The sequence below is a fragment of the Haliotis cracherodii genome, unplaced genomic scaffold (genome assembly GCF_022045235.1).
Source record: "Haliotis cracherodii isolate W230 unplaced genomic scaffold, xgHalCrac1.p SCAF_19, whole genome shotgun sequence".
Taxonomy (NCBI): domain Eukaryota; kingdom Metazoa; phylum Mollusca; class Gastropoda; order Lepetellida; family Haliotidae; genus Haliotis; species Haliotis cracherodii.
Genome location: NW_027266274.1, coordinates 13,406,822 through 13,421,986, shown reverse-complemented (window position 1 = coordinate 13,421,986; position 15,165 = coordinate 13,406,822). Strand labels below are relative to the sequence as shown.

The 15,165-nt window shown below is 38.4% G+C and overlaps 2 long non-coding RNA genes across 2 annotated transcripts; one reads left to right on the top strand and one right to left on the bottom strand.

Annotated features, from left to right (window-relative positions):
- Positions 1-3,449: 3,449 nt before the first annotated feature.
- LOC139467126 (uncharacterized) lies at positions 3,450-12,421 on the bottom strand. The gene is made up of 3 exons (XR_011653637.1): positions 12,300-12,421; positions 11,919-12,002; positions 3,450-4,213 (listed from the first exon to the last, which is right to left on the bottom strand). It is a non-coding gene; the product is annotated as an uncharacterized lncRNA (long non-coding RNA).
- Positions 12,422-12,434: 13 nt separating this feature from the next.
- Positions 12,435-14,916, top strand: LOC139467127 (uncharacterized). The gene is made up of 3 exons (XR_011653638.1): positions 12,435-12,806; positions 13,476-13,566; positions 14,251-14,916. It is a non-coding gene; the product is annotated as an uncharacterized lncRNA (long non-coding RNA).
- Positions 14,917-15,165: the final 249 nt, after the last annotated feature.

Here is a 15,165-nt window from a genome sequence, read left to right as displayed (position 1 = left end):
CACCTTCGTTACTCTCCTGGTATAGAGAGCTAAGCTGTGAGGATTTTGTTACAACCTTTGTTCCAGTTGTTGTCAGACAACATGGTCATAAGGGTTCAAGGAGCTCTCGAATCCTCTTTTCAGCCTGTTTCCAAAACTGATTCCTTGATTCAAGAACGGAGAACGTGTCTCATTCAAGACATTCAAGTTATTCGTGAGTCTACTGACTATTGATATAGGGACTATTATTGTTTATCATTTAGAACCATTGTAGTCCCTTGTATTAATGACGGGTGCTACCGGTAAAGCAGGACATACTTACCCTTTTCGCAAACACCGGGTGTCTTCGCTGATTTTCCAGAGGTCCATTCATAATGATTTCCACACCTAAATGCTCATTACGCCAAGCGGAATCTGTTTCGGTAGGATATCTTGCCTGGATATAATCTTGCATTGACAATTTATATTTACACCTTGTATTTCAATGTAAATTTGTCCATTGATCTTTTGTGAGTATTTACTGATTTCACAATCTGTACACATCGATTTCTGGGTTAACCATAGCGTTTGGGTTTAGGAACCAACCCCTAACAAATGTCCCTTCAGAGCTGCTTCAGGGCAAATGGCTGTCATCGTACTAATCGAAGAAGTGCTCTATCCTCACGACGTTAAGGTTCTTCGCATCATTAATATGGCTATGTTTTCTCACCAAACGGCTGATTACTTGTAATGGTAGGCCTGTTGACACCCGACGGCTCTGAAGGTGTGAGTGAGTTGGGTTTAACGCCGCTTTTAACAGTATTCCAGTTATATCACGGCATGACAGCTTAATGTTTGATGAAAGCCCGACGTTATGCAGGTCTTAGACTTTTACCACCCACGAGCACGGGTATGGTGACAGACCTCGAAACATAATCGGGGCAAACCGGGATTCGAACCCACAAACATTGGTTTCTGGCGTTTTCAAGGGACGCAACTCTGCACAGCGAATTGCGGCGCCTTAGACGACTGGGCCACCCGTGCCCCCCGATTCTGAAGGACAGCCCTGTGGAATGTATACTGCTTCTTTACGATTTGTCCATCTGATATCGTCCTTCGTGTCCTTGTATTGTGCACAGAGAATTATAAGCCATTGCCAGACAGTGGATATAATTACCAAATGTTGATGCCTGAACATTTTCGAGAAAACACGAGTGGCATGCTGGTCACATCTTTCCTATAGAACACCATTCTTGTCATAATCCTCATGCCATTACTGCTGAAAATAATGGCGACATTCTATGATACATCATATTTTCAGGTGTACACAATGGCGTGTCACAACACTCACTGTCATATAACGCAATGATTTATTGTTGTTTAGAAGTTGGGCGGTCGGGTAGCCTAGTGGTTAAAGCGGTCGCTCGTCACGCCGAAGATCCGTTTTCGGTTCCCTACGTAGGTACAATGTGTGAGAGTTCAGTTCTGGTGTACCCTGCTTTGATATTGTAAACATCAACCCCATGTCATCACTCAGTATAGCTCGGCTATGCTTGTACGTAAGACTTGATATTTCCCTTTAAAACAGCCCACATGTAATAAGATTCCGGGGTAGAATAGGTCTTCAGCAACCCATACTTGCCGTAAAAGGCGACTATGCTTCTCGTAAAAGGCGACTAACGGGATCGGGTGGTCAGGCTCGTTGATTTGGTTGATACATGTCATCGGTCCCAATTGCTTAGATCGATGCTCATGATGTCAATCACTGGGTTGTCTGGTCCAGACTCGATTATTTTACAGACCGCCGTCATATAGCTGGAATATTGCTGAGTGCGGCGTTAAACAACAAACAAACAAAACATGTAATGAATTCTCTGTATATCATATTATCAACATATGATTGTTGATTTTAATTGTGATGAGGTTCACGGTTGTGAATAAAATCTTAATATCTTTACATGTGGGTCATTGTGTTACGGATCTTACTACTGGTGATAACTACGGAGCTACAGACAATACATGATTTGATAAACGATTTCTTATAAAGATCGGATGACTATCGTCAAACTTCATCCTTAAATGTAATTATACTAACAAAATTAAAATATTACAAATTAGGTACGAACAGAACACATCGCACCTTAAAATACTTTTTGGTGAGGTGAGGTGAAATGGGGTGTAACATCGCGACCAAGTTTATTGCACTTATATAGAGACGTGCATGTACGTCAGTGTGTGTGTGTGTGTGTGTGTGTGTGTGTGTGTGTGTGTGTGTGTGTGTGTGTGTGTGTGTGTGTGTGTGTGTGTGTGTGTGTGTGTGTGTGTGTGTGTGTGTGCTTGGACTAAATGCCGAGCGCCAGACAGCACAGACACGGATAAAAAATAACCTCACCATGCATGTACAGCTGTCTTAATGTGCAGACGCTGAGATTTAAAGTGATAATCTCGTCCCAAGTTCATATTAAATGTGAAATATTTACACAGACTTTATCTAGGTTATCTGCACTCGATTTTATACTTCCTTGTTTCGTCAACCCAAGGTGTTATAATGAGTTAACTGCATTATAGTTTAATTGATTTGTACAAAGTACTTCATATTGATAAATACGTGAGTTCGACTATTTGTCTTAATTTGGTGTAAGAATATTGCTAATACAAAACAAATGTTCAAAAAATTATTATTTTTTTACTGTGTCCACAGCAAAAAAAATGCAGTTTCCGGTATCCGGATACCTGCCGGATACCACCGGACACTTACCCAAAACGCGTCCGGGTATCCGGTGGCAGAAACCTTGCCGGATACCAGATCTGTGGTATCCGGCATGGACACCTCACCTGAAAGTATGTCACCTGGAATCCGGGTATCCGGCACCGGATACCTCACCGGATACCTCAATCTGGGTGTCCAGGGATCCGGCACCGGATACCTCATTCTGAGTTTCCCAAAACATGTCACAATTTGGGGGGTGCATTTTGTTCAATTAAGTGTGAAACACCTAAAAATATATTGGAAACTAACCATGAAAATTGAACATTGCTGAAGGTATCCGGCAGGTATCCGGCAGGTATCCGGATGCAATTTTTCGAGATGTCTTTCTCCTAGTAAATAATGTTAGCCTGGGCATAGTAGATAGCTGTAGTGTATATTCTGTGTTATTTGGGTTGTAAATATCCCCTTAAAGTTGAGATCTATGGGCAGGTACTTTTGGTGAAAACATTTTTCAAATTCATATATATTTCATTTTAGATGTTCAGCGTATTAAATGAAAAGCATTCAGTCCTGGTATGATGGTATCCTTACATTTCATCTTCATATTCCCAGTTTGTTCTAGCTTCTCGTGGTTGAAGCGCTCGATTCACCACATCGGTACATTGCTTGGTGTCACCCATCATTATATTGTTGGAAATTTGCTCATAAAGTGACATAACACCATATTCACTCTGACAAAACAAATGAAAGTCATTGGCTATGTGCTCACTTGGGCATTTGTTCCTGGTGAGATTAAAAGATTATTTTGGAACTGTATCAGTACTTGTTACATCTTGACAGACGAGTTTCATTGAAGTTTGAAACAGAATATCATTAACCCAAATGGGTGCATCCACAGAAAACACCTAATAAAGTACCGGTACATAAAAATATCAATGTAATTTTTCTACTGACATGGAACTAAAAACTTCATTCAGTGAGCTGTATTAATTGTAGGAAAACATTCAGGGCATTAGTATATTTGATATATGTTAGCACCTATGTTATGAATGATCAATATCATATTTCTTTAAAGAAGCAAAACAAAAAAAGTTGTTAAGATAACAAATCATATTTATTGATTTTATGACATTTCATTGGTTCAGTAACCAAAGGTGTTTGCAAGAACATTCAAAAACAGAAACAGATGCTTCAATGCCATTTTCTAAATAAACAAATCGGTCAAATCTCAGAAGAATTTCAAGGGAGAAGAATATCTAAAGTCAATTATGTTTGTGCAGTAAACCACAAAAGTCATTCAGATGTGTATAGTCAGCGTCAGTGTACACCACATAAACATAGTCTCACTGCTGTGGTATTAATTCCTTTAGACTTGATTAATGTCGTAATAAAACAACCTACAGAATCACACTGATGTGGCATTATTCATTCAGAATCATCACTTTCTGAGGTGAACCTGCTAGTTGTTCTGGGGAGGATTATTCATCACCCTGAGAGTCCTTTGTATGACTTGTCTGATTTGGTGTCATTGTGAAATCCAGGTGCCTGAAACAATTTATAACATCTTTAAAATCTTGTTATTAAAAATATAAGAAACACACATATATTGACAAAGGGTAAAAAGTTGGTTTCTCAATGAGTAAGGTAATGACAGTTTATCAAGCAACTGTTAACCAAACCATGTTAACCAATGTAAAAAAGCCATAGCAAACAGTAAATTTTACAGAAAATACAAAATTGTAATTGATCTTCTGAAAACAATTCCTGTAGTGCCATAAGGCAGGCTCCCCTGAATTTTTCTCAAATGTTTGCATTACATCAAAACATAAGGAAGGGTAAACAAGGCAATGCAAATTGCATAAAATAGGTTCTTATACATAAAAACAGAACTACCGTATTTGATGTAATAAGTGCCTCGCTCTAATAAGCGCCCACGGGAATATTTGCTAATATATTGGCTAGTTAACAATCCCAATTAGCACCCTTTCCAATTGATCAATGTATACAACGCTTATTTATTTGCATATAATACACATTCGTGTGTGATATGCACCCTTAATTATGGGGAATTTCATTCTGGAAAAATATATTTGTCGTACATTAACATTTCAGGCTGCCAGCATAAAGCACAAAATTTTGAGAGCGCCTGGGCGCTTATTCTGTCGAATACGGTATTCATAATTATCAAAACTTTCAATCACACAAGTCATGTAAGTGATCTCAAAATATTATATAATGAGTGTGCAAGTTAGTATAGTTTCACACAGCTTTTAGCAATATTCCAGCAATATATCTGCGGGGACACCAGAAATGGGCTTTTCACACAGTACCCATGTGGGGAACAGAACCCAGTGCTTCGGAGAACGCATTACCCACTAGGCTACCAAATACAAATATCATCTCAAATACAAAAGTAAGTAACATTAGGATTTCATACAACAGATATTTTCACCAAATATCAAGTCACTATACAACTGATTGAATTACTGATTAGAGAAGCAAGAACATATAAATGTAGCAGCTGAATCAGGCTTAATTTGAATCATTCCTTGCTTCAGTTGCAATGGGAGCCACATTGAAAATAATTATCTCACTTATTATTGATAATTAATATCTACCATTAATTGGTAGGCCAAAATAGACACTGATGCAAAAAAATCAACTGAAAAGAACCACCTGAACAATCGACTAAAAACTATGTATATTACATTTTGGGGACCTTGCTGGCAATAGCATGGGCGGATACAGAGGGTGGGTGCTGTGGTGCGCACCCCCCTTTTTATTTCGAAAATAAATCTTTATTTCTGTATAAATTACCACCAAAGACAATAAATACTGTAGCTGTAAAAAAAGCTGTATCTGCCCATGATTAGTCATGAGTAAAATCATTATCATATTTTTATCATTTATCCTATCTTTAATTAAGATTAACAATAACGGGAAAAACTGCCAAATATATTGGTCAAGTGTAATCATTATTTAAGTAGTTCTATTTGGTTTTGGAACTTTTCAAGGGTCATTGTAAAAATATGTGTATTCCTATTTGAATACTCGTTTGATTGTTATAAAGTTACACAGTATTGCATCTATCGTCTGTTTCTAAATACAGTGGAACCCATCTTTGACTTGTGTGACATAATTGAATCATACCCCAATTGAATCATACCCCAAGTGCATTGTTATGCATCTGCACAGAGTGGTCAAAGTCCTTGTCACACACATAGTTTGCTACAAGGCAGAATCCAATACAGTTGAGACATCAGGTTGTATCTGACTGATATAAAAGATTTAACGTGCGCTTTCCGACTACAGCGTATTTCGCACACGGGCCTGGCCGGACCATTTAGTGTATTCCGAGAAGGGTGAAAGTGGTGTGTGCAACCCAAGAGGGGGCTTTTAGGGGTTGCTTATATTGATTTTTTGAAATTTTGAAATTTGGAATAAATGCCGAGGTGGGTGGAGGAGGGAACTAAGGGAGCCGGGTGAGGTGGGTGTTTGTATGTTTATTGGATTTTGGATTGGTAGATTAATTAATTTTTAGATGCGCTTAATTAGGTCTGTTTTGATTAGGAATACGCCTAGGGCCTTGAAATTTTCTAGTTTATTTTGAGGGTTTAGTATTTCATCTAGAGTAGGAACCTTATTTAGATTGAGGGCGGTTTGTAGTGTGGTTCTGTGTGTTTGATAGTGGGTGCAGTGAATGAGTGCGTGTTCTGTGGTTTCGGGTTGTTTGCAGTGGGGGCAGTTGCCTGTGGTGTGTCTTTTAAGTTGTTTTAGGTGGTTATTTAGGTTGGTGTGTCCTGTTTGGAGTTTTGTAATTAATCTGTCAATTTGTTTAGAGGGGTGTAGGATTTTAGGTTTGGTTAGTGGTTTTCTGAGCACTTTTTTTATTTGGCTATTTGAGTTTTGATATTGATTATGCCATTTTTTGGTTATTTTTTGTTTGTTTACACTTTTAATTTCTGATTTTGAGATGGGTAGGTTTAGGCTTATTTCTGGTATTTTGAGAGATAATTTAGCTGCTTTATCGGCGCTTTCATTGCCGTAAATTCCTACGTGGGCGGGGATCCACAAGAAGGTTATTTGTTTGCCTGCTTTTGTTAGGTCGTTGGAGCTTTTAAGTATTTGGTTTATTAATTTAGGTCGTTTTTTGGTATTTTTGTTTTGGAGGGCTTGTAGTCCACTAAGGGAGTCAGTGAGAATTAGGATTTTTTTGTTGTTTTTAGATTGTTGGTTATGCAGGGCTGAGGCCATGCCCATAAGTTCGGCTGTGAATATAGATTGGTTGTTAGGGAGTCGGTAAGATTGTGTGGATATAACTGGTTGTGTGGTATGGACTCCGAAGCCTGTGTGGTTGGAGATCGGGTCTGAAGATCCGTCAGTGTATATGTGACACCAATTTGGCCAATTTTCGTGTATGTATGCAAGTGTGGTGGTTTTAGCTATGTTTGGGTCGGTTTGTTTATTTATTTGGTTAGCTAGCGTTGTGTCTATTTGGGGTATTTTGAGTTTAGGGGTGAAGATATTTGATTTTTTGCAGTTTTGTTTAAGATTTTGAGTTTGGTGTTCATTGAGGTAGTTAGTTATTCTTTGGGATATTGGTGTGAGTAAGGGGTGTTTGCGAGCTAGAGCTTGGTTTCTTGGGCTAATGTTTTGGTTAATTAGGTTTTGGATGAGAGGGTTTGTTTGGGACGCGGCCCAGAAATTAAGGCTTAGATGTTCCCTGCGTAGATTTAGTGGCATTTCTCCTGTAAGGGCCTGAAGTGAGGTGTAGGAGGTGCCATGTTGGGTGCGTGTAATTAGTTTGAGAGCCTGATATTGTATTGAGTCAAGTTTTTTAGAAAGAGAGTTGTTTAGGGTATTGTATATGGCACAGCCGTAGTCTAGTTTTGATCTAATTAGTGTTGTATATAGTGAGAGGAGGGTATCTTTGGAGGCTCCCCAGTTAGAGCCGGTGAGACATCTTAATGTGTTAAGGTCTTTGCTGCATCTAGTTTTTAGGTTTTGGACGTGAGCCTCCCAGGTGAGGTGTTGATCGAAAATAAGTCCTAAGAATTTTGTTTGTTTTTGGAATTTGATTGTTTGGTTGTTTAGCTGGAGGATTGGGTAGGCAGGTTTCATGTTTTTATGTTTGAATACTATTCCTGTTGTTTTATCTGAGTTAAGGGAGAAGCCCCATTTGTCTGCCCATTGTTGTATTTTATTTAGAGATTTTTGGATTAAGTTTTCTGCCATTTTAATGCTTTTAGTGCGGATCCATAGGGCTCCGTCATCCGCGAATTTTGAAGTGTTTAGTTTAGGGGATAAGCCCTCGAATAGATCATTTATCATTATATTGAAGAGGGTTGGGCTGAGGATGCTGCCCTGGGGAGTGCCATTTTCTAGGGGACACTGGTCCGATAGTGTATGGTCTATACCCACGGTAATTTTGCGATTGTTTAGGAAATCTTGGATGAAGTTTATTATTTGACCTTTTAGTCCTATTTTTTTTAGTTTTTGTATTAGCCCGTGGTGCCATACCATATCGAAAGCTTTAGAGAAGTCGAGGAATATGCCTATGGTGTATTGCTTGTTTAGCTGTCCTGTTTTTATATCCTGTTCTAGTCGGGCAAGGTTATCGAGAGTTGATCGGCCAGGAGTGAAGCCGCTTTGGTCAGGGTTTATGATGTTGTTTTGGTCTAGGTAGTGCTGTAGCCTATTTTTAGTCATAAGTTCCATTATTTTGCAGAGATTTGAGGTTAAGGAGATGGGCCTATAGGAGTTTGCCTGATCTGCTGGTTTATTTGGTTTAGGTATTGGGATTACTAGAGCTTCCTTCCATGAGGATGGGACCTGTCCGTTTAGGTAGACTAGGTTGTATAGTTTAAGTAAAGTTTGGAGTAGTTTGGTAGGTAAGTGTTTGATTATTTGGTAAGAGGTGAGGTCTAGGCCAGGGGCTGTTCCTTTTTTTCTATTGTTTAGTACGTGATTTAGTTCTTCTATGGTGTAAGGTTGATTTATTTCTAGGTTGTCTTGTCTGTTTTCTTTGGAGAATTTGGTTTCTTTATTTAGTTTATCTTGGAATTTCTTACTGAAGTTACTGTTGCTGCTAACTTTAGAGAAGTGTTTGGCTAGGTTGTTGGCCTTTTGGGTGGGGTTAGTTGAGTTGTTTATATTGGGGCTTTTTTTGTGCCGTTTGATGCCTCGTATGGCGTGAATTTTGCGCCACACCTTCCTAGCATCGGTGTGGTGATTTAGCTCCTCACAGAATTTTTTCCAGTTTTTGGTTTTAGCAGTTTTAACTAGGTTTTGCACTTGGTGGTTAAGTTCATGAGCTGTTTTGAGATGAGAGGGGTCTCGTTTAGCTCTGTTGAAAGCTGATTTGCGTTTTAGTCTAGTTAGCTCTATTTCCTCATTCCACCAAGGGACAGTGGGTTTTCCTGGGTTGGATGATTTGAAGGGGATTGCGGATTTGGCTGCGTTGATTATGAAGTTAGTTAGGTTTTGACAGAATGTTTCGGGGTCTGTTGTTTCTAAATCGTTTAGATTAGCTTCGTTGCATAATTCTTGGAATTGGTCCCAGTTGGCGTTTTTGTACTGAAATTTAGGTTCCTGTTTAGGGATTTGATTTGGTATTTTTATATTTCCTAGGGTTATATTTATGGGAAAGTGGTCGCTGCCTAGAGGTACTGGGTGGACGTCCCACATCAGACTTTGTGCTAAGTCTGGCGTACATATTGTTAAGTCGATAGCCGACATGGTGTGGTGGGTTTTGTCGTACCTAGTTGGTTGGTTATTGTTTAATAGTATTAGGTCATTTTTTTCGATCCACTCTGATATTAGTTGTCCATGGTTGTCTAGTTTATCTGCAATGCCCCAGGTAGGATGATGGGCATTGAAGTCTCCTAGGAAGATGGTTGATTTATTTCCTAATTGGTAAAGGACATCTAGGTCTGTATCTTTAATTTGTTTTAGTGTTGAGTGATAGATGTTTATGATTTTTATTTTTTGGTTATTGATGGTGACTTGGATTCCATTAGCTTCTAGATTAGGAGTGTTTACTTTAACTTCCTCGTAGTTAATATCCTCTCTAACGTAGATGATTAGACCTCCTCCTGTTCTGCCTGGCATGGTTTTGGACCTGTCGGTTCTCACTGCGTTATAATTTGGTAGGTTGAATTTAGTTTTATGTGAGAATTTGGTTTCTTGAATACAAGCTACATGGGGACCTTTATCTATTTTGAATTTAGCTTTGAGTTCAGAACCATGGCCGGCGAGGCCATTGGCATTCCATTGAAAAATGTTTAGGCCTTCCATTGGGAAACTGGGTGGATTTATGTTTGGTTTAGGCTTGGTTTAGGTATTTACTTTAGTAGGTTATCAGGTTGTATCCAGAAAAACTGTCTGATAATCTCAAGTATGGTCTTGGTAGGATCAAGGGATGTAGCTAATCCTAAATAAACATTAAACAAATGACATAATCTCTTCTACAGAACACTTGATCAAAGCCTGCCCCACCTTTGATGTTTATCATCTTGTTACGCTCACAACAGCTCATTAGCAAGATGAACTCAATGTCAACTCATGGTGGATTAGGGATTAACAGGGCAATTAGTGTCAGGTGGGTATTATCACTTGCAATTATCTGTTAATTACTTAATTGAGTAGTGACAGCTTAGTTAGTTTCCAACCACACTGACAAGTCAGTTTACAGTTTACTAGTAACATGTTTCTGTGGACCAAGGAAATGTATCTTGCCAGATACTTAAAAAGTTCTACTCATAAGTAATAAAATAATGTCAGTTTTGATATGCAATTCTCCCTTCAAAGACATTTAACATTTGATATACATAAACTGTCTGTTGAAACTATGATGATGCTAATATACAAGTCGCACAAAACAACTAATTCCTATACTGGTACCTAGCCAAACATACATATTTTTTATACGCGTATGCACATGCTTGTACATATATACCTCTACTGGCACATCACACATACAAACAATCATTAGATGGATGTAATGGTTCAAAAATATTTTACATACACAAACAAGTGAACAGATTCTGTAATAGCATGGTTAATATTGGGAGATGTTTAAGCATTTCCATTTTCACAGAATCGAAGGCATATCCTTTCAGGACTCAGATCAGCTTGTAGTGATTTAAATTCACATAAAAATGATTCATGTGAAATGACCTATCCCGCATGTGTGGCACCTGTTATAAAAATACCATTCATTACTTATATGTGTGTGACAAATTATGCTATTATTAGAAATAATAGGTATTATTATTATACAGCATGGATATTAGTGATTTAAATTCACATAAAAATGATTCATGTGAAATGACCTATCCCGCATGTGTGGCACCTGTTATAAAAATACCATTCATTACTTATTTGTGTGTCCAAATTATGCTATTATTAGAAATAATAGGTATTATTATTATACAGCATGGATATAAGAAAGCTTTATATGGAATTGTTGAAAATTATGTACAGGAAAACATTGAAATAAATCAATCAATACATGCATTTATCTCAGAATAGATTTAATCAATATGGACTTCTCCTTCATTATCTAATTATAATCAGATGATTACATTATTGCTCAACTGATAGTTTGCAATAGTATAGAATTAGTATTATATTATTAATTATTTTGTATTTGAGCATCATTTAGATAAGCCAATGAAAAAAATATATGTTTAAAACACATGTAGTAGAACATATTGCAATAGTTAAGACCCGAAAAGAAGTTATGTGTAGGATCCTCAAAATGGTATCCACAAGAGCAGGTTGTAGAATCATGTTGGTGTTTGTTGTTTAACTCTGCACTCAGCCATATTCCAGCTAAATGACGGTGGTCTGTAAATAATCAAGTCTGGACCAGACTATCCAGTGATTGACATCATGAGCATCCATCCACACAATTGGGATACAATGACATGGATCAACCAAGTCAGCGAGCCTGATCAGCCGATCCATTAAGTTATCTCTTACAACTAGCATAGGTTGATCATGTTGATGGGGACTAACTTCAACCTGGAATCCCCATGTGAGTATGTATGCGGCTGTTAGCTTTGTTTGATGTTTAACGCCACACTCAGCAATATCGCAGCTATGTGGCAGGAATCAAACCTGCATGGGTCTTCAGCACGAAGAGTGAACGCTTCAACCACTAGGCTACCCCACCACCCAAAATTCCCCCATGATAAAGTTGTCATCATGGTTATTGTTCAGCTAGTTCAAGTGAAAATGTTCATACCCTTAAAATGTCTTATCTTCCACATCACGATGATCTCTGATGCAAAACTTCCCTGTCATTAAAGCTGTTCTTGATTCTTCACATCTGGAAAAATATGTTGAGGCTATTAATCATCTCACAGAGTAAAGGGAGTATATGAAATAAGACAGTGAGTCACATTAGCATACAAATTATCCAGTTAAAGTAAACATATTTCTTCATTATATACATAAGCAAATACTAACATATGATAGACAGGCTACTTGTTATATAAAAATATAATTATATCCTGATACATTTACTTACATGTTGGCTATGAAAGTTAATGTGTCACATGTGACAGGCTTACATGTGGTAAATTACTTTAATACGTGATCATTGTAATATTCACATATTCCTTACCTTAATGTGTCACTTCAGCTGCCAGCATTACCTCAGCTGCAATCTCAATATTTGGCCAATTTTGACGAAATGACCGATCGTTTTCAGTGTATAAGCTGGGCCTCGTCTTTAATATAACTTGGCGCAAGTTGACGACGCGCATAGAGAGCCGGGAACCAGCTTATGTCGTGTTAAACTGGTTCCGGGCTCCCTATGCGCATCGCCAACTTGCGCCAAACAATATTGTGATATTAGAGACGGGGGCCCAGCTTTGTGTTAACCCGGAACAAGCCAATTTACCCATATTCCCCTGCGGTCCAGGGCGCCATTTTAGAACATGGACGTAAACAAACCTCGTGTATCGATATACACTGTCATGCTTGATTACGATAAGCTTACCTCGTGTATCGATACATTGTTCTCATTCACCTCCACCACGGAAATGCCGGCCGAAGTTCCTCTGAGCCATCCACAACGCGGAAGTCAACAGTATTTGGAAAGGCGATTGGCAGCAAATGCGGATGCCAGGTACGTAGCAGGGCTTCGTGACCTTATGATTTCCGTGCAGAGATCTTATGGAACGGATTGATTTTGATATTTTCCTGCTCTACATACTTTACCGTAAACGCCAAGGGTCCTTTTTTTAGTATTATGGTCAACTGTTTGTTATGACGACAAGGATTTGCATAAGGGGCGTAATGGATTTGTGGTCAAAACAAGATGATCCAAATTAGATCCGCTTTTTATAGATAATGAAGAAATGTACAAAGATCTAGGAACGATTATTAACTCTAAACTTTTGTGGGATGCTAATACAGACTATAATTTACAATAATGGCCACCAAAGACTTTACTTTTTTTACGCTTAACATATTTTTATAATTACACTGTTATGTCCTTGTTTTGTATAAGCTTCATAACTAAATAATTCAATATTTCATGGAATGACTCTGACCTTGGCGAGGATCTTTTTTGCAACAAGTGATTCCCTATGTAAAGTGTATGTTGAATGACCCAATAATTGTTTGACAGTTGTTAAATATGGGATTATGTTTTATCTCTGAATGTTTGGGATGAAATATTTTAATAAGGACAGTTCTAAGTTGGAAACTCAACTGGGGCCTTTTCAATTGAATTCAATGTACAGCATGTACAGTTTGGATAATTCTGTAATGTGAATGCTACTTATTTTTGCAGAATGTCTGGATGAATGAATGAGTCAGTCATCTGCACAGCATCAATGGCAAAAGGGAAGCAATGAGGAACAAGAGAAGAGTAGCAGTGAGTGGTAAATATTTGAAATTATTCTGTTTGGTTCATCATGTTCATGTAGCTATTCTGCAAATATTTTTTCAGTTTGCTTGTTCTTTATCACCTGTTGGCATGGATGGCCTAATTATCAAAGGCACCACAACTTGCTGTGCATAGTTGCATCTCTTGGGCTTGACAGAAACCAATGGTCGTGGGTTTGAATCGAGGGTAGCATCATACACTTGCTTGTGGGTTTCATCAAAGTGGTAAACATGTAAGACCTGCATCACTTCGGGCTCTCTTCCCATTTCACTCATTTAACACCACATCCAACAATACTTCAGCTAAATGACAAGGATTATAAATAATCAAATCTCAAATCCCAACTAGGCAAACCAGTGAGTAATGTTATGAGCTCGATCCAGACGCACCGATGATGACTGTTATGGACAACATCCCACGTTATTGGGTACGATTACGAGCGATCAATGAGCCCACTTGCTACCTCATCTATTACTTTGGCTTGTATGGGAAGCATTTTTAAGAGATGTCAGTTAATGATTGTTTCAACTCATCAGCATGGAACAATATATATCTCAAATGTTTGGTATATAACAAAACTCAAAGATGATAAATTAAGTGAATTTGCTGCCTTTTATCTGTAAGTACATGTTGCAACAATTCTTTTCTATTGCTACAATCTTTATACATAATTTTGCAGAAACTGAAGTCCAGCTTGAGATACCCGGATGACTGGTTGACAGTCTGGAAGGACCCTTCCAGATATCAGAAGTGATAGGCAGACAGTGATGAGGAGAATCCTGTTATTTCAATGGGGGCCTACCAAGAAGTTATATCCCAATTGACACTGGGACACACTCACAAAGGCTGGTCTGGCTAATGTGAGAAGACCAACCAATGCCAAGTCGGAGTGGGACCCTTCAAGGACGTTGAAGAAATTATTGTCTTTGGCCATGTGGTAATCACTTGAAAGGAATGATGTTTGCGACTACTTGTCTATAAATGTGGACCCAAACACCAAATAGAATGTTCACAATTCTACTAACACAATGCAACAGGGATAGAGCCGATCTGGCCTCCCCTCATCCTGGTTCCTGTTTTTCCATGGCAATATAGAAGGGAAAGGATATTTGAGGGCAAGTAACTCTGAACTGGTGAGCATGGTCTGCTTATGCTTTCAAGCGAACAGTTATCCCACTCTGTTATGAGTATTGAAGAATAGGAGGAAATTGCATACTGCATCAGGAACCATCATGTGAACAATGTTCAGTGTGTGATATAGGCATATAAATAAAAGAAATTGATAATTTGTTTGTTGTTTATGTTTCTTTAGCCAGGTGTGTAAATGGGGATTTTCCAATATTTTGCCTCAGTTTGATAGCCACAGTTATCGGATGAAACCATGCATTGCTTGGACATCTTTGGAATAACACATTGATCTGCTATGTCAAAGGTCAATGTCATAGCCAGACAAAAAAATTGTTAATGGCCAAAGTCTTCCTTAGGGCAGGGATAGAAGTTGGCAACAGGTCATACACTTACTTTTTACCCCCCCCCCACCCCCCCCACCGGCATATAATACGGGGTGATATAGCGATCAGCCAGTCTGTCTGTC